The sequence below is a fragment of the Leptosomus discolor genome, chromosome 8 (assembly GCF_034619465.1).
Source record: "Leptosomus discolor isolate bLepDis1 chromosome 8, bLepDis1.hap2, whole genome shotgun sequence".
NCBI classification, from domain to species: Eukaryota; Metazoa; Chordata; class Aves; order Leptosomiformes; family Leptosomidae; genus Leptosomus; species Leptosomus discolor.
This window is the reverse complement of record NC_141398.1, coordinates 48059354-48067525: the sequence shown is the minus strand read 5'-3', so window position 1 is coordinate 48067525 and position 8172 is coordinate 48059354.

Genomic DNA, 8172 nt, shown 5'->3' with positions numbered 1-8172 from the left:
TTACTTAAAACTGAACTCTCTAAACATACAGGTGCATGAACATAAGCTTGTTCATTTCCACAGTAAAAAGCCAGTGTCCTCTTTACTATCCAAAACTGGAATTGGAAGTAATTCTTGTAATGAGAATCAATCAGCATTATTTCTTACACTGAAATTAATTTTACATCTAATACACCATATTAGAGAACATGATTACTCCACTCGGATGTCTGTGCACTGCCAACAGGACAAAACGACCATGTGCTGAAAACATCCACACTACCTTGTTTCTAGATCACTCATCAGGGGAGCGCCATCCTTAGCCCATTTTCAGAGCTCTCATTCAATATGGAAACTAGAGAAGCTCAAACTTGAGGCTGTTGAAAGATCCTTCTTGATGTGCTACACATACCTGTCCCTGCACACACAAAACAAGCATCTTCACGCCATCTAGAACTGCACTGTTCTCTCCTTTACATTTCCTTTAGAAAAGGTACATTTTCTGTACAGACTGTAAGCAGGAGCAACTTCTGACACAAGCACACACTATCTCCATGATGCAGAATTACAGCAGGGCTTCAGAACAGGCCCTGAGAAACACTACAACTCTCCCACCACTGTACTTGATGAGAGTCAGTGGCCACCAAGCTGGTCTGTGCTCAGGAGAGTGGCCCTGAAAGCACCAGTTTCAGGACAGGACAAGGAACAGGAGCACTGAAAACTAAAATGCAATTTTACTCTCTCTTTCTAAAATACATCCCCTCCCTCAAATTTTATTTTATAATCAAAGTCTTCATTTCCCTGGTTTCCCACTAGTCTTCGACTTCAGTGTGCAGACATCATGTAAAGTGTTGGTTTCAAGGGAGACTTAGTGAATTGTGAAGACCAGCTTCCTCTACTGTATTATCTGACAGTGCTTGGAAACATCAGGCAGCCACGTGGAAACAACAAACAGTAAGTGGGGTATTGTTGCAAGCGAGCACAACCACAGATGGCCAGATACAAACAAAAGCAGGCCCACTGCTTGCTCTCCAGCGTGCTTTATAGGAATACGCTGTGGGCCCCCATCTTGGCAATTCTCAATGTGTTGAACATGAACAGCAGCTCTGCGGTACAAGCACCCCTGCCTCTGCTTCCTAGAGTGACAGCAGCTTGCAGTTGCTGCAAAATAGTGCGACCTAGTGAGCTAAATTACATGCTACGTTGGGCTGACTGAGACAGCAATACATGTCCCACTACACGCAGCTTGCGTGGGCATGAGAGAAGGTGTCATCGCTTATCTGTTGCAATTGCTCCTTTTTAAAGACCTTTATTCTTATCTTTGATACTCAGGCATTTCTCTCTCCCCTTTCCAAGTGATCATCCAGAGTAGACAAGGTTTGATGTGACATTTCTTATCATGTATACATGTCAGGGAGGTTTGCAGCTTGAGGATGTGCTACTTGTCCGCACATAAGGAAATAGTAGGTGTTGGGGAAATATAGGAAATACCATCCTGAAATACAGGAAATATCATCCTATTTATTATGATTATTTTGAATACATAAAATTCAATCAGACAATACAGGAAATCACATATTAGTTTTGGTAATCCTGGCCCTAGCTGACAGGTTTTAGGAGAGGTCTCAGTCTGGACTTATATTCTGTGCTTCCCAGGCCTATGCCTTCCTATAGCACTATAGGTAAACACTGCAACCGGGCAGGTAACAGGTATACCCCTATAGAACACCACATTGAGAAAAGATGGGCAGGGAATGCTCAGAGGAATAGAGAAAACAGGCTGAACCTACTCAGTGTGAGCTGTATGTTTTCGGCTGAAGTTTACACATCGATGTGCTGAGTTTCAGTTAAGCTTGTAGATTATTGATCAACTTGTTTTGGCTCAACAATATCAAGAATGCTGATTATTGATGTTATCATTACTTATGACTATGTATGCTTTGATCAGCTATAAAATAAGAATAGCTCCCACTAGAATGAACACATGGGATGGCTGTGCCTGTATAGTCCAAGATGAAGGCACATGACATGAGAACATCTGAGAATGACTGGTGCCTGCTGTAGTTTTAGTCCAGTATGTTTACTGGGCCAGGGGAAGAAAGCAGATACTCCTGTTTTATGTCGCTCTTCTTTTACAATAATAGTGTTTGTAGAATCGGTAGTCAGTTTGAATTGTGTTCTGTACATTGCATTATATATGTAAATTAATTCCTATTAATCTTTATAATGCTAAGCTGCTGCTAAAAATGTTCATTTAAGAACTGCCTTTGTTCTTCTGTCTCCCTAATTTCAATTCCCTTCAGTCTCTTTTCCCTGTATATTAAAGTACTTTATTAATTTTGTCATGTTAATCTGATCAGCACTAAACACACTACCATTTCTAAAGACCTAAACCATGAAGCTAAGCTGTAGTGACATGAAAACAAAAAGCCTAATGTGCAACAGGCAAAGCAGCTCTCATTGTACCTGGCCTGTGAGAAGGTGACAATCTCTGCCCTACTTCTGGCCAAGCCCACCCGGCCTCTGTGGCACTGCAGCCGGAAGCCTAGCAGAGCTGTAGCCCAGAATAGAGAGGGCAGGGGAGATGAGGCAGGACACACAATTAAAACCTCATTAAAATAACAGGAGGGTTAAGTGTGTCACCAGAAAGGAAGGGATAAAAACCTGACAATGGCAAAACCACCAAGCTCTCTGTCATTCTGCATATTACTGAACAGAAGGCCTGAAGCAGAGAGGATTATCTCTGAATGTTGATTACCCAGACATTGTATGTCAGAACATAGTACCGGGGTCTATGGAACTAGCATTAATACTGAAACAGATAGGGTGAAAACAGAGAAGTAACTATCAAATGGAATTGTCTTTCCAATTACAGGATGGACACGTTGATAAACTGAGGTCTTATGCCAGCAAAGAAGATCTTCAAAGAAAGCAGGAATTAATGAGAATTCATGAAATGGTATGTACTTATAGGAACAAATTCTTATTTTAAGATTTATTTCCATTCCCAAAACTGTATATCCAGAAAACTGCTGCCCATTTCAACATATCTATACTTAGCTAGAAATTTCTTTTCGGCTTCCATTTATGTTCACTAAATTCTTGCAAGATTTTAGCAAGTGTTTTGGCTAATATCTGATGACAATGTAGATAATTCAATGTTCAGGTGATACTGAAATAGGGGTGTGCTATAAAACTTGCCTGGAGCTGCAGACAGAAGCAACAGCAGGCACAAGCAGATTTCTCTGACCAAGCATATTTTATCTCATTATGTGATCATTGATTAAGTTATACCTAACAGGTAGAATGTGATTGATCTCACTGACTTTTTTAAAAAAGAAGTTTTTCATGAATAAACATGCAGAGTCTGAAAACTGATTTTCAAAACTCACTTCATAAACAATCCATAGCTTGTCAGCTTTTTGCTTGCTTGTAGTATTTACTAAATATTTCTGAAGGCAGAATAGATTAGGAAATTGTGGAACTGGTTCACAAACATTTAATCCCAAAGGAAATAAAACTTATAAAAGTATCACTATCCTTTACAAATTAGCTATTCTATGACAAAATTATTTTCTCCTTAATCACAGAACCAAATTTTTATCTTAAATACTTCTAGTTCATTAAAGATCATTAACATAATTGGAAACTGTATGATATGAGGAGGCAAGATGTAAGCACAAATACTAATTTAATTTCATTTTTCAATTAATTTTATTCTGAGGAACAAAAAAAGGAAAGAAAAGGAAACAAAGTAATGTGGCTCAATGACAGTGATGTGCAGCAAAAATAAACAGGACATGAAGAACTAAAAGATAAACTGCAACAGTCCAGTCTGTATACTCAATATTAAAGAATACACATATGCTCAGAATAAATTTTCAAGGCCTTAGACACACCACTTCATGATCTATGATTAACCATAGAAGAAACAGAAGACAGTCCTATACCAATTGCTTCTCTGGAAGCAAGATGTGTTGAACATACAATTCACCTACACGGCCTATGCATAGTTTTGAAACATTACCTAGGTACTTGCTGCCTGTTGAAATACAAGAAGAAAAAAAAAAGGACAGCAAGTAGTAAGGAATTCCTTTCCTCATCTCTGGATCTAAAAGATCATTTGTAATTCTAACATTTTCAGGTTCAGCTCAATTCAGGAAGATTTAAAGTTCTTACACAATTTTATGCACAAAGCCATACTGACTTAGGAAACGGGACTTTTTTACTCATTATACTTTCTTCAAGAGTTTTGTTAAACTCATTTAGAAGGGGTGTTTTTCATAAACATTTATTCTTTGTTCAAAAAGCTTTCATCAAATGATGGAACATTTCAGAAAGAGAGGAAATTGGTTTGGATTAGTGGTTAAAGACTTTGGCCACAGTCCCTAGTCTTGTTGACTCCCTAGCAGAGTGTGGTTATGGCTAGCTGAAAGGCCCTGAATCATTATTTATTCTTGTCTATATGTAGGGGGTAACCAGGCAGAATTGTTCGGCCACACAGACTGCTTCACACAGTGCTTGACAGAAGTTTAATTCTATGGTTTAGAAAAAGTTTCTGATGCCTATGATGAGCAGAGGTGTCACTAAGCACTATTAAGCCTGGATCCAGAGCTGATGCAAGTATGGCACACACAGGGACTTGCACTATCCCCTTCAGGTTGGTCAGGACACAAGAGAGTAAAGCGAAATTTTGTGACTGCAAAGTTTGGCAAAGCTGCCAAACAACTTTTACTTTTCCTTGCAGTGTGAAAGATCTATGAAGTACACTGATAGTAAAGAAAACTAAACAAGACTTGAATTTTGACAAGGCACAAAGCCGGAAATGGACACCTAAACTGATTTTACAAAGAAGGATTTTTAAGGGGTCAGATCCAAAATATAGTACTTGCATGCTGCAGCAGAGCCTCCATGACAAGAGAGCGGTGGGACTGCATGGGAGGTTATATGCTGCCAACATTTCCTCAAAGCTGGTATCTGGTCACAGTTACTTGGGAACACAGGGATGACACACTGTTTGCTAGTCTAATGAGATACCATGAGGGCAAATGCTATCAGCAAAACTGTGTCTATCCAGCCTTTCTGAGCAGCAATATTTCTGTTGGGAGCATTCACCAGCACAGCTTTTACTAGTAAGCAGGTGAGCCCCAGAAGACCACAAATTGGCCTAGACCTTTCCTCTAATTTAAGAGGAAGGCCTGTCCATTCAGCATATACTGAAGCATCAGACTGGATAAGACCATACACACATGGAGTTTGTTGGTTTATATTTTTTTAATCTGTCTTAATTTCTAAGTAAAAATACTGTGTTTTAAACAGCTGGTGGTCAACACTGCTGGCTATAAGCCTTCAAACAGGTCATCTATTTAAAACCTGAATTTGCTTTTCGCATGGTGCTGGATCAATCCATGGGAGCCAGGTGAAACTGTGCTTTGGTCCTGAAGATGTGTTTCCTCAAAGTGAGTATCATCCTATCTGCAAACACTTCATAACCATGTGACTGTGAAACATTTTTCTATCATAATGCTTTGACTATTAATGAGAGAATATGCTAGTAAGATAAATATGGGAAATAGCATCTAGCTTCAAACACTTGAAATAAGACTCGCTCTATGCCTCTTACGACCCAAAAGATATACATAAGCCAAATCCAAACTATGAGACTGTGCCAGAGATGCCAAAAATGGGGCAATAGCAGCTTAAGTATTCTTACAGATTTCTGAAAGGTGCACAGTTGGTTTCTGAGTGCTCAGTTTCCACAGAAACTAGCTAGATTTCTTGCCTTTTGTAAGTTTAAGTCCTATTAGAGACATAATTTTGTTGCAGCTTTTCCTTTTTAGTGGAGACAAATATGTTTTGTAAAGTTTGAAAAAGTTGAGCTCTGAAAATGTTAAAATAATTATCATTATCTCCATCTATTGTAGACTTGTAAATATACAAACATAGGCACGAGCTTTGTAAAAGTTACTGGTACAGTGCTAATGGCGATAATTCAGATTCTTTTCAATCTTCCAGTGAAAGGACTGCAATCAAGGCACATTGGCCATAAAAGTTAAGTAAGTCTTGACAGAACTACAGAATATTTACAATCAAGGCCAATAACCTCAGAGATGTGGAAGTGTGAGAGGAAAGCCATGTCTGCCTTCTGCGGCACAGGGGATTGAGATTCTGTACAGCTCTTCACATATTTGATTGTTTGATTTATTTCCTCGGAGCCCTTCATTTCAGATGCTATTCTACTTCTTTATCTTTTTTGTGCACATTTTAACTTGTTTACTGATTTACTAAGCAACTTTATATTAGCTCCCACCCAAAGGACCACTGAAACTGCTCTAAGTATTTACTTTCAATCAGACAGGTTTTCTCTTCCATTTGTTTTCCTGACATTATCGGTACCTTCATATGAAAGAAGCAGCTCTAGCAGTGCACCTCTATCACAGTGGCTACATGTTTTAATCAGAAGGTAGAGGAAACAAATCTGAAAAAATTAATATAAATAGGATACTTGAACTTTATAACATGACTCTCTCACAGCTTTATGTCAAAGACATGATAGCTACTGCAATAGGAAAAGTTCTTTCTTAGTGAATAAGTGGAGAATACTCCTCTGATGGTTTTTCAGAGTCAATTTACAGAATGCAGCTGTCTCCACTCAGCTCAAAGTCCCTGTTAAAATGGTCAGATTTCTCTTTCTGATAGGATCTGCTCTTCAGCTTCTACACTGAGGGGTCCTCTGTCCCTCTCAGCTGCAACGTGATTTGCCTCTTACAGCAGTGGGAGAGGTCCACATGGGAAAACGGCCTTTCAGTAAAAAACCCAAAGTATCCCCAATAGTTACATATGAATATCATATCTGAACCCACAGAGCTAAGCCTTGCAGAGTATCCTTCTCATTTGTTACAGTCATTAGCAATTTCAAAAAAGTATATGCTAATTTTCATTTTTAACCCAGCTAAATTAAATCTCTCTCTCTTTTTCAGTGGGTCTTGTCAATGAGAAGAACATATGTATAAGGCTATAAGATGCTTAAGTTTATATAGTAGCTTCAGGGCTGGGAAAAAATGCTGAGAGTTCCCCTTCGGTGTATCCTACAGGACTTTGCAATTTATAGCAGCTTCTTTCCTGGGAGGACTTTGCAGTAGACCCAGATTGTCCCTGCACTCACTGAAGGCCAGTATGAAAATTCCTCTGATTTCATGAGTGAATTTCCAAGCTCTTTTATGGTGAAACCACCAAAGAGCCAAAGGCAAACACTAAACATCAACTAAGTACCAAAGAACAGCACTAACTTTAAACCAGGTTTCCATCACCCGCAGACACTATTGGGAGTACAATGAGCTTAACAACGTATTAGGTTGTACACACAGCCAGATTATTAAATAGTTATTTTGGTTCTTCTGAAATAAACTCCTTTGATTCCCACAGAGTCAGAACAGTACCTATGCTGCCCCACTCGAGGCTTGACTTGGCTGTTCCTACTGCTCCTAGTTCAATCTATAAAGAAGCTGACACAAACCTCAGAAGCAGTAAACCCCTGGCTCCTTCTCCCATTAAAAAAAGGGGCAACCCCCTCCCCACAACTAACCAATTCCATGTTCCTGAATTTCTGTAGCTGATTTGTTGGTGACATTTTTCATCCTGACAGTACACTCAGGAAACGTGACAAATTTAGGCAAGAGTCTTGCACTGAAAAATGTTCCTGCGAACTTTTCCCAGTTAAGCTGCAATGAATTTGCTTAGCAAAAAACAAAAGGTTTTTCCTTAGCTTAGCTTCCAGTTACTTTGATACATGATGTTTCAAGTAGTTTTAAAAAATGGGCCCAGTATGAGTTTTGTATGAGTTTTTAAAGCTCAGATCATCATTCAAGATACTGTGCCATTTCTCACTGCTATATCTGAAAGAGGGGAGTGAGCTTTTGCAGTCCCAAGGCAGCATCAGTACCCACTTCCACAGAGCCTAATTTTCCAAAGCATCCTTTCAATTTATGGCAACAATTTAGTGCATGACATCACCTGGCTCTGCAATTGCAGAATTGCTGCATAATGCAATTTTGTAATTGTCAGATGTTGGAGCTCTGGCTGGGCAAGCTGGGGGACCTATCTGTTGCTTTTCAGACCATTCAGTGATAGGGAGGTCTCATATGTCTGAAATGAAGCCATAAACCCTGTCACAAAAGAGAGGTAAAAGCTTTG